General features: G+C 31.0%; 1 pseudogene; it reads left to right on the plus strand.

The window, feature by feature from the left end:
- The window catches only part of LOC143642329 (cadherin-9-like), a 72623-nt pseudogene extending 67702 nt beyond the window's left edge, over positions 1 to 4921 (plus strand).
- Positions 4922 to 18498: the final 13577 nt, after the last annotated feature.

The following is an 18498-nucleotide window of genomic DNA, read 5'->3' on the forward strand; positions in this document are numbered from 1 at the left end:
TTCCCTGTGGACCATGTTGATGTATTCATCAGCATCAGCTAAGAAAGTGAATACCCCAGAACTGATCTGTTGCTAAGCTACAAATGGGCAAGTGGTTTTAGTTCTTCTCTGTAAATGAGCCTGAAATCTTACACATGTTCTTGTTGCAGATAATCCAAAACAAAGTAGCCATATTCCAGTCTTCATCAGAATTCTGGATATTAATGATCATGCTCCAGAATTTGCCATGTATTATGAAACATTTGTTTGTGAAAATGCAAAACCTGGGCAGGTAAGTGAAATTATTATAAATTTAAAATAATTTTTTTTCTTTATGAAGGCAGATGACATTAATTTATTTGTAAGATTTTTTTCATGCCACTCTGTTCCTAGTTCCTTATTTACTTCTGTTTGATCTAACCAAAATTATTTTTTAAACTCTTTTTTATTGTCAATCTAATAGAATATAATAGTGAAAATTTATAACCAGGCATATAATAAATATTATATATATATATATATATATATATATATATATATATATATATATATATATATACAAAGTTCATATTTGGATTCATATTTAGGCTGAGTTATATACATTAAAGTATGGAGGTACATTATTAGATAAATGTGAAGTATAAAATAAAAATTTTCTCTTTTAACGAGAATAATGATAATTATTTATTTTTACATTTTTCTAATTTAAATAGCTCAATCAGGAGTTTTTGTTTTGATCTAAATCATATTTGTGATTTATAATATTCATATTATTGAAATAAAAAAATTGTTAATGACTTGTAAATTCCAATTACAAAGTAATGTTTCAAATATATCTAAAGTAATTTAAAGAAATGCAAAATATGCCCAATTTTTATTCAAACAGAATTTTCTAATACCACCAACTCTATATCTTCCTATCTATCTACTTGTATATCTAAAGAGTTATTCAGTTACTTCCTTTTTTTTAAGAGAGAGTGAGGAGAGAGAGAGAGAGAGAGAGAGAGAGAGAGAGAGAGAGAGAGATAATTTTAATATTTATTTTTTAGTTTTTGGCAGACACAACATCTTTGTTTGTACGTGGTGCTGGGGATCGAACCCAGGCAGCACGGATGCAAGGCGAGCGCACCACCGGTTGAGCCACATCCCCAGCCCTCAGTTACTTCTTTAAGGCAATAATAGGTAGATGGTAAGAATCATCGACAATTTCACAATGTCCATTTAAGAAAATACAATAGAAAACACTCATTCTTTTATTTCAATTGAGATTTTTAAATGTTTATGCCTCCCCCCCCCCATTCATTCACATGTTGAGGTTGTGAATTTGGAGAAAGGGTCTCCAAGGTAATAATTAAGGTTAATTGGGGTCATGAGAAATGTTGATCTGATATAACAAGTGCTCTTATGAGGAGCCATACCAGGGATCTCATGTTTTCTCTTTCTCTCTGAACTCACAAACCCAGGAAATGCCATGTGAATACTCAGAGAAAAGACAGCAAAACATAAGGCAGGAGGACAATTCTCACCAGAGGCCAACCATGTTGGCAAGCAGATCTCCAACTTCCAGCTTTAAGAACTTTGAGAAAACACACTTCTTTTGTATAAGCCACAGTCTGTAGCATTTTGTTACAGCATCCTGGCTAGGATGAAACTACTTTCCACCTTTCACATACACTCAAAAATTGCAATGGAAGCCAGGCATGGTAGCCTCTGCCTATAATCAAAGCTAATCATAGCTATTATCCTAGCTAATCCTCCTAGGATTCTGAAATTGAGGCTAGTCTTGGTAGCATAATAAGATGTCTGAAAAATAAATAAATAAGGTGAAGTGTTTTTTTTTTCTTTTTTGATTCACATAGATTTACTACATGCTTATTTCAGTTCAAAAACATTTTTCTTTTTCCACTTTGGTACATGATAATGGCCATGTTCTCAGTTCAGTATTGATTACTGTTATTTGATGTTTATTTTTTTATAGCATGGCCACACATTAATAAACTTACTAAACTACTTTTCTACTAATGAACATTTACTTAATAAGATCTTATTCTTTCAGAGAGCATCATAATAAGTACTAGAGTACATTATGCATTTTTACTTACTGGTATAATTTTTCTTTGTTATAAGCTTTGAAGTATGAATGATTAATCTATAAATATTAATAGATGCTGCCAAATATTTTCAAATATTATTTAAGGGATTCTTCTCACAGTTATGATTGCCTGTTTACTTGGATTACTCTAGATTTTAAATGTCTGTGAACTTCTAAATATCTCATGAGAGTTTAGTATAAATTTCTTCAAACTCATTTAAGCTGAATGTTTTCATAAATGTATGCTTTTTTTAATCTTCACACTTGTATCAGATTCCTGGAGTTTCCATGAAAAATTACCACATACTAGATGATTAGAAACTACAGAATAATTTTTCTCATAATTCTAGAGATTAAATGTCCAATATTGATCTGTCACCAGGCTATGCTCTCTCTGAAGGTTTTAGGTTGGATCTTTCCTTAACTTCCATGCTTCTTGTGGTTGCCATGATGTTGTGACATTCCTTGGAGTGTGGACTTCCAATCTCAACCTCTATCATTACATTGCATTCTTTAAATTTTTTTTAATTGTAGTTGGACACAATATCTTTATTTATTTTTATGCGGTGTTGAGGATTGAACCCAATGCCTCACACGTGCAAGGTGGGCTCTCTATCAATGAGCTACAGCCCCAGCCCTACATTGCATTATTGATGTAAATCTTTGTGTATTCAAAATTGTTTTTTTATGAGGACTCCTGTCATTGAATTAGAGCTCTCACTCATCCAGTAAAATTTAATTTTTACTTGATAATATCTGCAAAAAAGTTTGTTCCAATTGTGATCATATTTATAGGTAATATGATTTAGGACTGGAATTTATCTTTTGGGAGCCACAAATGAATCTACCTGAATCAGTAGGTGTTCTTTACTTATTTATGTATTAGTGTGCTATCTTTTATTGATTCATATGAGTTACTGATACATACTAAAATTAGATACAAAGTATGATTGATAATAATTATGATTATTTAATATATATTCTTACTGTTTCATTAAATCAACAAAGATAAAAATATAATATAGTTCCTAAAACATAAAGCCCACCAAATCATTTGAAGAACATAAGTCATGCAATTAATGGGCCAAGATTTTTTAATGTTTAAGAATAGTTCTACAAATAAGATTTATTATTATTATTCAGGATCAGGAGGTTGAGCAATAATACTAAATGTTTTGTGATTTTTTTAAATATTGTGCTTCAATTTTCTAAGGAAAAAAGATTATTAATTTTGTATTAACAATTGTGCACTTTCAGAAGCCTCATACAAAGAAACACAAGGTCACATGTTAATCTATCAATAAAATGAATGAACTCATATGTAATATGAAGTTAAAGTAGAAGAGTATTGGCTAGGTGTTGTAGATGGTATGGCTATAATAGGTACACAAAAAACAAAAATGTTTAAAATCATTGTGAAATTCAGTAATAGTTCACCACAGAATATTGGACTAGTACACCTGGAAATGGCACAACTGTTTATTTTTCTAGAAGAGAAAACTGAAAGTAAGCATAATTACTTGCCTTTAATTTCATATCACACAGATGGCAGAACCAGAATGAGGAAAACAGAACATTGATATGTAGCTTGGTGCCTTTTGGTTATGAAGTTCTCAATTGGATTTTCCTCCCAAACTAGTGCTTGCTGCTCCATCTTCCTTTATGGCACACTTCAGAATTATTATGGCTCAGCAAAGAGGGTCCTGATTTTGCAACTTCCACAATGATTTCACAATACTTGAGAAGCATTTCTTTTTATGTATTTATCTTTGCAAACAACATTAAAAGAAAGGCAAACAATCTGAATTAAATATGCAATATGTTTCGATAATGCACATAGCTGTAAAATCTTTTTCTTTATGATCCTATGCGATGAAGAGTTCACTTGTCTGGAAACATATTAATAGTATTCTTGATTTGGAATTGTGGTAAAAAGTTATATTTTTAAAAGGAATCTTGTATGATTTCTTCCTTTGAGAAAACATTTTCTAGTGAACAAAAGGGGTTAGGAACCAAATACTAATAAAATAGGCTGGTGCTTTACAAGACGACAAAAGAGGATACTTATTGAACTGATCACATCTTTGTTTGTTTGATTTTTTTAAGTTCATTGTTTCAGTGGCAAGTTAACAGATGATGAAGCATTGAGAAGCACTGACAAGCAATAATGATAGACATTTTTATTTATTAATTAAATATTATCTTTAACAAAACCTTTACAAAACACCTTGGAATGGTTTACTAAAAAGGACTTTTTTTGTTTCTTAAGTTTAGTGACAAACTCAAAATTCAAAGCATGAATGCATGGATTTAAAATATTTCTTTAATTAAAAAAGATGACTACTTTTAGTTTTGTTTTGTTAAATATATGCATTTGTTTCGCTTTCAGCTGATCTGTCAGTGTTATGGACAATGATGACCTTCCCCGAGGTCACAAATTCTTCTTTGAGCCAGTACCAGAATTTCCTCTCAATCCAAACTTCACTATTGTAGACAATAAAGGTAATAGAAAAAATTTTTAAAACAAAAACTTTGAAATCTTAAGATGAAAAACTACAAAAGTGTGAAATATTTTCAATTTCTCCCCCAGATAATACAGCAGGAATTATGACTTGCAAAGATGGGTACAGCCGCAACAAAATGACCACCTACCAACTTCCAATTTTAATTTTTGACAATGATTATCCTATTCAAAGCAGCACTGGCACACTCACTATTCGGGTGTGTGCCTGTGACGATCAAGGGAACATGCAAACCTGCAATGCAGAGGCCTTGGTCCTCTCAGCGGGCCTGAGCACAGCAGCTCTTATTGCCATCCTGCTATGTATGTGTCCTCATACTTCTCAGTAAGCTATGCCCTTCTCAATGCTCAGTGAACCCATAATTCTCTCCTCCATTGTCTAGGAATTGTGCACAAAGTAACACTCTCCTCCAGAGCTAATGGTGAAGTATCTTAACATTTATCAAAATTCGCTTTTCCGTGAGAAAAAAAAAAAGTAATTCTAGCTTTTATCTGTGTGGTTAGTTTAAGTTTTCTAGAGGTCAATAACAGAGAAAGTGCTTGCGAGGGAAATGCAATAAATTATGTTATTTGCAGGTATCTATGTTACAATGTACCCCACTATCATGTATAGTTACAATGTACTCGAAAAAAACATTAAAAAACACAAATATAAAACAAATGCTACATACATATTTTTACAAAATTTTATAGCATTAACTGTTATTTCTCTGATTATGGTTACTTTGCAAAGGGCATTTGATTTAATAAGCTGATCTAATCGTTGTATCAACTTCATCAGGTAAAACGTTCATACTTGTACCGAATGGTTACGTAACATGCAAAAATCACTCTTCAGAAAGTGTTTTTATACTGGCATTAAAATAGTTGAGTCTATTTTAGAATACTCTTTTCTGTTATTTTCAAAACTGAAGATTGTTTTATCTTTACAAATAATATTACTAACAAATATTTATACTTATATTTATATATGCCAACAAATACATACATATTATCTATATAGATACTTGTAAATTGTTACCCAGAGAATAAGGAACTCTGTCACAGAATAGGTGCCTTTTATACTGTCTTGAGGGATGAAAAAACACACAGAATAGGGCTTTCTTGGTTGAAGAAACATTGTATGTCAGAGCTTACAGGTACAAATGGAAATAACTACAGACATTCAGAAAGATGTGAGCAGTTCCATTTACCTTGAGCACAGCATGCTGAGATTGGAATCATTGGAACCTCCAGACACTACATGCTCCATGAATCCTGAACATAAGAGCGGCTGGAATTGCAAACCTATGAGATTATGTCCCTAGCCTGTAGTTGTCTATTTGACAGAGACAGAGATTGCTAAGATCTTGTTTTTACCCTAGAAAAATTGATTCAGTGTCTCTGGACGAGGAGATGGGCAAAGGGCATCCTAAAATTAAACCAAGACTGAAAAACACTGACCCAGTTACTCCAGTCTGATATAAATTACCCTTTCCAGTAATTAAGAAAATAAAGGCTTTATCCTCTGGTGTGCCAGTGTTTCTAGCAAAGTACTCTGTTCAATAAAAGTACTCCTTATTTGTTTATGCAAATGATGTTATAGTTAGTGTTTAACTCAGCTATCACTATGTTTTTGGCTGTGCAACTATGACAGATCTAGCAATCTATTTATCTACTTATTATCTATCTAATTAATTATATTTATTGTAACTATAAAATAGAGTCTGATATATACATTATAAAAGATACAATATAAAATTTTTCAAGAATTAAAATATAAACTAAAAAAATGTAAAATTTTTAAAAATTCTAAAACAAATAAAAAAGGACTAATAAGATAATTTTTGTCTTCAAAAGATTTGAAAGTTAAAAACAGAATGGAACATGGTTAGCTAAATTCTTTGTCAGACTTTTATCTCAAAGGAACAGGTGACTCATGATAAAGGAACTATTAACATTTGCTATTAACTGAATAAAACATCACACATAGGGATAAATATTCAGTGGAACCTTTATTTTTAATTTCTACCATTTGTGCTATTTTCATGGGCAGACTTCTCTTTTAAAGTTTTGAGGTATTTATTCATCATAAATCAAAGTTTTTAAAATTTAATTATTAATACCACACTTTTAAATACTAAATCTCTCAATAGATATTTTTCTTTTCAAACTTGAAGATAATGCCATTAATTTTGATGTTCTTCAATTGTTTTTCTAGTTTACTGATGAAATAAAATCTTAGCACAGAATATGGAACCATCAGAAAATTGAACAAATATATATATATATATATATATATATATATATATATATATATATATATATATAATTTTTTAATTTCCTTTCTGATAAACTAAAAAAGTATATTTTTAAAAATGTAGAAATGTCAACAAAGGAGAGAATAGTAACTAAACATTTCAAATTTGAAAGCAGATAAGAAAAGTGATTCATCAAAAAGTCAGATCTTAAATTGTCAATGAGAAAAACTCATAACCTGGCTCCCAAATCACTGTCCAATGACTTTTGGAGTATAGGGAAGGTTTACAACATGGGTGGAGCCAAAGTAATGGTTATGTTCTAATCTTATTTTGGACATACAAAAGGCCATTATACAGTTATTCTTTAAACTGTGTGTTTTGTAACCATTAAACAATCAATAAAAATACATATGCATTATACTTTATACTTTCCTTTTTGTTTCATCATTGAAAGTTAAAACAGTCTTTCTTCTAATCAGAATTTATTTAATCCCTAATTTGTTGTCATCTTTCTTAATAGAGAAAGGAATGATCATATGTGATGAATGCAGGTGAATTCAATAAGCATGTATGACATTATGTCTTAGCCATATGTTTATAGACCGGGACACATCCTTTAGAATAAGAGTTCACAAGAAACAGACAATGCTTTTTTTAAATCCACTGATAAAGTAAGCAAGAGGGCCAGACCAGACTAAGTTTCATCATAGATTTTCAAATTAGACTTTTTTTATTATTTTTTTCTAATTAGTTATACATGACAGTAGAATGTATTTTGACACATGATACATAAATGGAGTATAGCTTATTCTTCTGGTTGTACATGATGTACAATAACACTGGTTGTGTAATCATATATGCACATTGAGTAATAATGTCCAATTCATTCCACTGTCCTTCTCACCTCCATACACCCTCTCCTCCCTTCATTCCCCTCTGTATAATCCAAAGTATTTCTCTTGTTCCCCCACCCCCTCATTATAAATCAGCATCCATATATCAGAGAGAATATTCAGCCTTTGCTTTTGGGATTGGCTTATTTCACTTAGCATGATATTCTCCAGCTCCATCCATTTATCTGCAAATGGCATAATTTCATTCTTCTTTAAGGCTAAATAATATTCTGTATACTAAAATTTATTTATCCATTCATCTATTCAAGGTCACCAGGGTTCGTTCCATAGTTTAGCTATTGTGAATTGTGCTACAATAAACATTGATGTGGCTACATATGGTAGTTTGCTGCTTTTAACTCCTTTGGGTATAAACCAAGGAGTGGCATCACCAGCTGAATTTAAGCCAATCTAGATTAAAAGCTAGATTTAAATCAAAGATTAAGAAGTCAGTTTTGTTGTTGTTGTTGTTGCTATTTTTCAAAACTGGATTGAATTAACAGAAATGAGGCATGGTGGCAAGGAGTTGTATTTCTGTAAGTTATACTTTTGTGATGTTGATAACAATACCTACATCTGCACTTATATCAAAGATGAACTCTAGTCTTTATGTAATATTATTGTATGTTCTGAGGCATTATGTCTCAGATCCATCTTTGGGATACATTTATTACTTAAGAAAGAAAGTAGAACTCATGTTTGTTTATCTCTTGTCTGGAACATTTTGTATTGAATAAAATCAAATCTACAAATATTCAAGAATATTAGTGTCAGGAGGTGGATTTGACATATCAGTTAGGAAAACATGCCAGGAAGCTATAATTATTAAGGTAACAAAGTGTTGTTTTCATAGAATTTGGGGTAGATTTTTTCCCCATTATTATAAAACAACTCCCAAGAAAATGAGAAGATGGCACACACAATGACCAGCTTCTAGTAAGAGCAGGGAGCTTAGAGAAATACATTTAGAAATCTAAAAGACGAAGGAGATTTTGTGATAGCAGATAAAGGTCAATTTGTGGGTGCCATTGTTCTGAGAGGATTCCAATGAGATTTGAAGAAACAACAAACCACATAGTATTAAGAACCATGATTATGAGAGATGATTGAAGATACTAAATTCCTTACATGGACAAGTATATGTAGGTTGTGAAGAGTGATGGAATTAACATTAATTTTTTTTTAGGAAATAGGAGAAAATTTATAATTTCTGCTCTATTCCTAATTAAAATTTAATCTTAGTTTACAGGAGCAAGCCCTTTGATTTTTTTTAAATATCTTTATTTTATTTTTTATTTATTTTTATGTGGTGTCGAGGATTGAACCCAGTGCCTCACGCATACAAAGCAAGCACTGTACTACTGAGCCGCACCCCGGGCTCCAAGCCCTTTGATTTTAAGGTCTGATTTTATATGTTCAAAATAGTATCATGCAAGCTGGATGTGATGGCATACAACTGTAATCCCAGCAGCTTGGGAGGCTGAAGCAGGAGGATCATGAGTTCAATGCCAGCTTCAGTAATTGAAAGGCACTACGCAACTCAGTGAGACCCTGTCTCTAAATAAAATACAAACTAGGGGTGAGGATGTGACTCAGTGGTTGAGTGCCCCTGAGTTCAATCTCTTGTACCAAACAAACAAAACTAATACCATGCAAAAACTGTTGTGCAAAACATTCTAGTTTTATATGGGGAGGGGTGAGCATGACTCACCATGAGCAAGGGTCTTAGACTCCAGAGTGATCTTTTGAGCGATATAATCACACAAGGGGCTTCTGTCTAAAGGTGGCCTCAAGATAATGCACATAGCTTTATGAACCCATTTCATAACTGTAGAAAAAAATACGGCCAAGTGCTCATTCTTTTTATTTTTTATTTCAATAAAAAGATGAGCTAGTGCTGTGTCAATTTTACTTTAAAATTTCTTTCTCAATAATTTGTAAAAGGATTATTATATAATAGAATAATAGTTATAGTAATAAATTTTTTAAAAATGGAATTTTCCATGTGGCAGGGGTACATTAGTATGGATATAATTAAATAAATGGAAAACTTAAGTATGAAGATGCATTAAATGAAAAGAAAAAATGCATAAATTTTTTTTGCAGTAAAGTAATACCCTTAATGTGCAAGATAATTAATAAAAATGTTAACTCATACTAATCTTGAAAGATTTCAGAGAGCATTTTACATTTACTGTTAGTGAATTTTTAAGTTTAATGTATAAGCGAAAATATATTCTTATTCCTGCAAAAGTTATGATGACTAATAGTTGTGCAAACCTATTTACCATGATTAATATTCATCATTCCAAGTATTCAAAACTGGTTTCAGACTAGGTGTATAGCTCAGTGAAAAGAGTGCTTCCTGAGCATGCTCCAGGACTGGGGTTTGATCCCCAGCACCACACACACACACACACACACACACACACACACACTCACACACACACACACAAATACACATATGCACAAACTTAGAAGATAGAGTGCTACTCATTATTGAAAATGTATATGGAACTGTGCACAATATTAAAAAAAAATTATAATTCAAAGGTTGAAGTCATCCATTTTCAGAGTACTCTCACAAACAGAGAAAGGCAGAAGACTTTCATTTAGTAAGAGTTGTCCCTACCATTTTCTATGATTAGTAAAAATAACTTAAAATCAAGTAATAGACTGCTCTGTGGGATTTCAGGCAAAACAGCGTTTCCCTGTAGTTGAATTTCAGTGGGAAATTAAATGTGTGTAATATCAAAGATTTAAAGCTTTTACTTGTGAATATTTACTTTAACGCTATGACAAAATATTTTGTTTGGTCCCTTTCCCCCCACTTTACATATATTACTTTATCTCAGAATTAACACAAAGGTCTCTATAATATGTAGTTTTATTTAAAAAAAAAAACATGTAAACCTCAAAGAAATAAGTCTGGAGGAGTCTTGAGAATTTTAAATTAAGTTTTTTTGCCTCAAGAAAATACTCAGCCTCCATGAAGAATTCACTAAGCTGTCTTAACCACTTGGATTTTCTAAATTTGGAAATGTGAATGAAGTTTTTCCTTCTTATTTGCCATCATTTGCAGATGAACAAATTCAAACATGCTTTTTTGCTCAACTTCTATACTTAAAACACACAATCATTTCACAACTATGAACTCCAAGTTTAATCACCATGCATTAGTGATGTCACAATTTATTTTAGGCAAGGTAAAGTTTCATTTTTCTAAGCATTTATTTTCCCTTCTCAGAAATAAATTTCCATAATGCACAAACTTCAAATAGGCAGCTTTATTATATTCACTCATGGGTAAGATTCACTATTGAAAAAAAAAAAAAGTGAAAATTTCATTATTTTTTTCCCTGTTGTCTGTTTTTCTTTGAAGCACCAAATAGGATATTGATATTTTTTTGCAGTTAAGTTATTTACTTACTGATACTTAATGAGCCGTTATAAAGTGAGCCATATTCCCTCTGTGCATTTCATATAGCTATTACTAGAACTTCTCTTCAGAAGGATTTATCTACTAATCAATATCTTTCTTATTGTGCCATTTCCAGAAGTAATGAAGAGACTTCCCTTCTGAAGCAGGATTGGACTTTCCTCCTTACCCGCATTAACAGTTGTACCATTTGCAGCAGGGACTCTACAGGTGGACTGTGAAGTTTTGTGATGTGCCAAGGTCATCATTATTTTTAGGCATTTCCAGGGAAAGTGAAAATCCCCCAACTGCATTTATAAGTAAAAAACAAAGTGTTCCAGAAATCTGGAACTATACTTTAAACTGTTCTCTTTACTGAAAAACAACATGTCCAGACGCCACTAATGAGATGTTTTTAAATGACTTTTTCTGAAAAAGTATTTTATATTATAAACTCATGGAGGTATAAATAAAAAAAAAATTATAATTACAATGATGAATATACTCTGAATTCCTTCTCTTTCTTTCACTAAACTTGGAAATTTGGCAGGAATCAAATAGGGAGCAGTAAATTCTCCAAGGATTATACACAAAATTCCTTTTTAATAATAGCACTCTCCACGTGATTATATGTATTTCTACAGATGATTTACAGGTTACAGTCATGCTGTGACCTCTGTCCCAATTGCAGACTGATTAGGCAGAGTTGAATAACATGGACTAAAAACACTGGGCTATTTTCTCTTATGGGGGTCTTTGTTAAAACCTGCTCTCTGAGCCCTCCCAGTTTATTCGCTTGCAAATCACTGTTCCCAAAGAGGTCTTCACTTCCCCAGCCCCAACCTGGAGCCCTGCAGCGCCATCAGCTGTAATATCTTCCTATTTGAGGGACATCTCTTATAAATCAAAAACGCGGAATGGAAACCAATCAGATAGAGAGTTCCTTTGGCTTCAGCTTTCTGCCTGTCTGAGTTAAAAGTGAGGCTGAAGAGAGGCACACTGAGATGCATGAAGATTCAGCTGTGAAGATACTATAAAAAGAGAAGAGAAGGAATGAGACAGAAGCAGAAACAGAATTATCGGTGCTGAGCACGGCTAAACTCAGTTCTGTTACTAAACAAGGTATACGGTTTTTACTCTTTTCTTGATAATATAAGCTATTCAGTTTTTGCTTTCTTAGAATCAAATAGTACAAATATTGCTTTTCTCCCAGTTGCTATATTTTGCTTCTCTCTCTCTCTCTCTCTCTTTCTCTCAACACTTGGAAGCAGGTAAGAATACATTTTGTAGTGCTTAAATAAGACTTGCAAATGCATAGTGATAAAACATGTATTATTTTCTTATTGTACTTTTAGAAAATCTGATATCTACTCAAGCTCCTTATAATAAAAAATGTGCATATAGAATATTAACCTAAAAATAAAAGTAAACTTCAAATTACATTAGAGGCCTTGAATTCCTCTTATTTAGTGTATTTATGCATATTCTTATTTTATTAATTGGAAATGGACTTTAAGCATGTTCATAACTTTTGTTTAAATAATTTGATTCAGTACTGTCAAACATAAAGGTATCTTTATTAGTAATTTAATAAGTGACTTTCTTATTCTCAATATTAAAAATGAAATGATACATAAATAGTAAAAATGGATCACATTTAGATGGGTATCAGATGTCAGGATTAAGGTGAGCATTTTACGTGGTAAAGGGGGTTTCTTCAAATATTTGTGGTTCTGACCTGTGTCAACATTCTAAATTATGCTTACTGGCTATACCTGGCAAATACATCTAAATGTCATGAAGACTTGACAGAAAAATCACAGGAAAGGGAAAGTGTCAAAAGTAAAATAGTCATTTTTATACTTGAGCTCATTGAAAATGCATTGATTTGATGGAGTATTGTTCCTTTTTTCCCCACTGTACTCTAATATATACAACTCACGTTAATTATATTTCTTTGCAAGTTAACTAATCTTAAAAAAAAAGCTTGATTAATCAAATTTTACCTGTTAGATTATCAAAATTCAATAATATTTAAAGTTAGATACTGTTAACAGAGACAGGTATCAGAAAATGTTTAAGTAGCAATGATGAAATAAAAGGAAAGTTAAAATTATCTAACTAGCAGATAAGTTCACATTTATTTGTATGGTTACCTTTTGGGTAAGGATTAATAAAATGTGAGGAGAAATCAGTGTTGTTTTCTGGAGATCTGTTGTTATTTATTACCTTATGCTGTAGATATATGAGACTTATAATTTTCTTTCACCAGTCTCCAGAATATTATGCAGTAAGAAGAATTAGTGATTTTGTGACATCAAAAACAGTGGTAACTTTGTAATATATGAAGAAATATTCAATTGTTTGCCTTTGATATTATCTATGAAATTAGAAGTTACCCATTTTAAATATTCTTATTTGGTAAAAAAAAATTCTGCACTCAATAAAAGATGAATCATATTTTCAGATTCCAACACTGACTCATACTCTAGGCAATGTTATGTCAAGTGCAGAACATGTTTGTTTATGAAACTGGTTAATACAGGTATAAATAGACCCTTTGAAAGAGAAAATGAAATAGCATGCTCTTCCAGCACATAGCACCAAAGAACTTGGATATAACATGAGCAGCATGTATTTGCAGTCCTTTCACCTAACATATTATGGGTTCAGCTGAAGTTTTATCAAATCGAGAGTGCAAAAATAACTATAAGCACTTAATAGATATGTTGTTGAAATGTCATCAAATCTATATTAATGTGTTTTTAAAAATGAGTAAATATAAGGTAAAGTGCATGCTACAAGTAAATCTAATTCCAGATGTAATAAACAGGAAAAGGTGCGAGAAAGCAAATAGTATTATCAATTTAAAAGCAGTGCACTAACTTCCATTTAAATTAGTACTAATAAAGCAATATTACATAAGCTAATGCTATTGTATAAGAATAAAAACATTTCTTCCATCATTACACTACATGGTAATTAAGGAAATATCTGAAATGGTTTTCATAGTAGTATCAGCAGTTTTATATTTATTTCATTATTGAAATAAAAAGTGTCTTATATACTACCTATGTGTAGCCACATCCCAATTCAAAGCCAATCTTGAAAGTATGTCTTAAATGTTGTGTTAATAGACTTGATGAACTGTGTATGGATCAGAAGCTCCTCTGAATGTCTCCTTGCATGGAGAGGTTATGGTCTTGCTCTTTCCTCTAGTCCCTGTACACACAAAGCTTTAGTCATTGCTGTGTCTCTTCTGGGCTGTATTCACCACCTGAGATTGTCTTTAAAAATGGAGATTTTTTTCCCTCTTCTTGTTAATGTCTCTTTAGGCATCAATAGTTACTGATGAGTCCTCCCACACCATATTTCAACACTATATGACTGTAGTAAACCAGAATGCTTTGGTGTATCTTTAAATTATATAATATAAATTGTGTGAGTAATGTGGCAATATATTTATTTGAGAAAGGATGAATTATGATGACAGAGAAGTTGACGAATACATGAGAATGTGTTGTAAATAAACATTGACTGTAACTCATTTTCAATGGAAGGAAACAGACTAGATGCATAATTATTTAACATTAATACAAACACAGATGCTTCAATGTAACTGATCATTTGTTTGCTAAGATTGATTTGGAACACTGATTTGTACATTTGACTATAATGTAATTAATCTGATATTTGTAAATTGTGAAACTTTTAAAAATGTTTGATATAACATTTTAAACATGTATACTTCTAAATATCAGGATATATCTATTTATGTATGTATAGTTAACCAGTAATAGTATTAAATGCAGAGTAGGTTTGGGTTTTGGTAAGTTATTAGTGACTAAAACTATAGTTAGATTATTGGGTTTTTACTTCTGAAATAATCTACTTAAATTTAAGTTTTTTTAAGGAAGAAGGAAGAATACTAAATATCACCAGAAGACATAGTTTAAAGTTAGCTTTGTTTGATTTCACATGATGCTGCATTTGTAAACATGATCATTTTTATTGCAACACTTAAGACTTGTTTCCCATGATACAGCAATTTCTTTCTGTGTATCTTACATTTGTTTTTAAAATTGAATTTTATCTTTAAATATATCTTAAGTTAATTCTGTTAATCCCCATGTTGTTATCTTATTTAAAGGTTGAAATAAAATTCTAGAATATCAGAAAAGGGATTTTAAATACCTTCAACTCTGATTTTGCACATGAAAAAACTGAGGATTAGAAAGATTGGTTAAAATATACTAAGTTCTTCAATCATAGATGTATAATGGGCAAACTTATGTAATAACAGCTCACATTTAAGTCTTAAAAAATAGATTAAGACTGACAAATACATAGGTAGGTAGCTATATTGGTAGATAGAAATAACTTCTGTGTAGTTAGAAAGGCCCTCTAAAACTTCTATCTCATTAGATGTTTCATTTCTCTGCCTAGAACCACCATTATCTTCAATATTAAAAATATGGTAAGGAGAGCACAGTGAGGAGAGTGTCCTTACAGCACTTTTATACTTTTTCATTGCTGTCCTAACACGTTGATGAGCTTATCCCTAAATTTAGCACTAGTAAGTGATGGTCTTATAGCCACATTAGAAATGAAAAGTGCTGGATAAAAGCAGTCCCTGGAGTCTAACCAGGAGATTTTATATTAGCACTACCAGGAAACAACTCCCAAACATAAAAGGCATGGTAATGCCTTTTACTAACTGTGAAGGGAAAATGGAAACATCATGAGGTGTTGTTATCAGTTGCTGTGTGTTTTATTTATTTTATTTTTAGGATGAGAGCTAGGATTTTTAGGATAAGAGATGCCAAATGTTTGTTTAAAATGATGTTGAATGTTTCACTTGTTTGTATTTTTTTTTTGCTATTTATTTATTTTGGTGAATTATAAATCAATTACAGGAGGAATGAGTCCACTCATGTCTTTAATTTCTCTTCAGAACAAAATGACTCTTGGTCATTCTAGTTATAAAACATCAAAACATACGATTTTTCTCAAGTGTGGTTCAAAATGTTTGCTCCTCACATCCAGTTTTAGAGGATTGCTCTACAATTCTGAATAACATGGTTGATTTTATTTTATTTTATTTTTTAATTCCAAAAACTTATTCAAAGCTGTAATGAAAATACTAGTAACTAATAATTATTTATTTAAATTTAAGTTTAAAGACTTACTATACCAAGGTGCATTGGTTGAAGCAGATATATCTGATGGAATTGTTATTGGATTATGCTGCATTTTCCACACTTCATATATTATTAATAGAATATACAATGGATAAGGGAACTTTCCATCATATTTAGTGAAACAGGATCTTGTGGAAGTCATACAGAATATCAAATAATTCCTACAAGTAGTGTAACAAGGGAGACATCAAAAACATAAGATAATGGGTAGATAAGGCCATAACTCACTTCCTGGGTCAAAAGACATGACAAAAAAAAATACATACTGCTGTGATAAAACTGGGACATTAGTCCCAAAAGTTCTCAAAGGGAGATTTCTCCTAGATTTTTTTTCTACCAAAACAGGTTAAAGTAATAATTTTCTATAAGTGCCTGAAGTTTTTGTTTGCTTGTTTCTTTTTTCAAAATCTTCACATCTATGTGTACACTTCATCATACAAGAATTAGAAGAAATTTAAATAATTTCACCTGTAATGCTAATAAGGATACAAATAAAACATTCAAGAAAACTTGTAGTTCAAATGACAGAATATCATCTCTATTACCTATAAATATTTCCAGAAAATAAAAAGGGATATCAAATTCAATTATTTTAACATATAAAATATTTGAAGCCTTTAATAATTATGATCCTGTAACAAGAGGCACTAAAATGCCACTGTTTTTCTGGTCAACTATAGATATACCACAAATAAGTGAAAAAAGTAGTACCAGAACTTTTTTTGTAAGTTATACACAATTATAATCCATGTATTATAATTGACTCAGATAATTATTTGAATCAGATAGACTGATTTTTAAACATTATCCAGAAAACAAATATGTTCACAGTTCTTGAAGTTCCCATAAAAAATATAAGTATCTGTCCATCATTTGGTGAGTGGGGAAAATATTATGGAAAGTAAAAATGATAAAGTTCTCCCAACCCAGATTTAAATGTAGATTAGATTCTTATCAGAAAATAAAATTCTTATAATTTTTCATTTGTCAGGAATCTTAATTTTTTTGACCACTTTTCTTGAGGATCAGCTCAATAGGCATTTGATATATTTTTTATTAGTAAATTAACAATTTGCTCCACTAAAATTTTCTTTTGTATTAAAGCCTTCATACTAAGATTGAATCTCATCACCTTGTAATTAATATGATGTACTGAAGAATTAATAACATTGTGAAGAATAAATACTTTTGTTAATGCTATTTCTTCTAGATTAATTTCACAACTTATTTGTACATTATAAAACAATTATACATGATATACTGGGCATCATTTGGAATAAGATTAACTATTTAAACAGAAATAGAAATTTTGATATTTTTACTATGCCTTCATTTTAGTCTATCTTTTTAAACAAAGGAGTATTTAAGAAGAATCAGGTTTGTATTTCTGAAAATAAATACTATTTTAAAAACTAAATAATTAGTCTACTATTTTAACAGTATATATGCTTATGTATGCAAATGATATTCATCTGACTTTTATATTTTTATTTAGAATTTGGCTCTCTGATTCAATTGTTTGCATTGAAAAATGTTATTATACCTTCACATAAACATGTTTTTCTTTGTCATGAAGAGTAACTTTGGTTAGATTAAAGTAGGAAGTTCTATAAAATATAAATTGTGAATTCTAGTAATTAAGTTATAATTTGAAAACTCACTGTTATTTTCATACATTAAAATGACAAATTTTCTGTTATTTATATCTATATCTTATCTCTCTAAATCTAAGCACTAGACTACATCTTATCTCTCTAAATCTAACATTATCATACATCATCTGATGAGTTCACTAGTTTGGATCTGTGGGCTGTGTTAAATTCAATTTTCAAAAGCTAAGTAAGAGACAGATATTTAAATCAAAAGTGAGTTTGAACTTTGGAAATGGTTATTATTTTAGATAGTTAAAAGAATTGTAACAATAATTTTTGTAAATGAGTATATTTCAGTACGATGCTCTGAGATTATTTTTCAACTGAGATGTGTATATTAAAACCCCCAGGAACCAAATGATAGAACTGGGGAACATAAGTTTTGAGATTCCATAGCACACTCAGTAGCATAGTCACGCAACAGTTCACCTTTAATAAAGATACCTTCACAGACATTTTTTTCTCCCCTGACCTGAACTGAACTCGGGTTTGCTGTTTCATA

This window comes from Callospermophilus lateralis, chromosome 11 (assembly GCF_048772815.1).
Source record: "Callospermophilus lateralis isolate mCalLat2 chromosome 11, mCalLat2.hap1, whole genome shotgun sequence".
Taxonomy (NCBI): Eukaryota; Metazoa; Chordata; class Mammalia; order Rodentia; family Sciuridae; genus Callospermophilus; species Callospermophilus lateralis.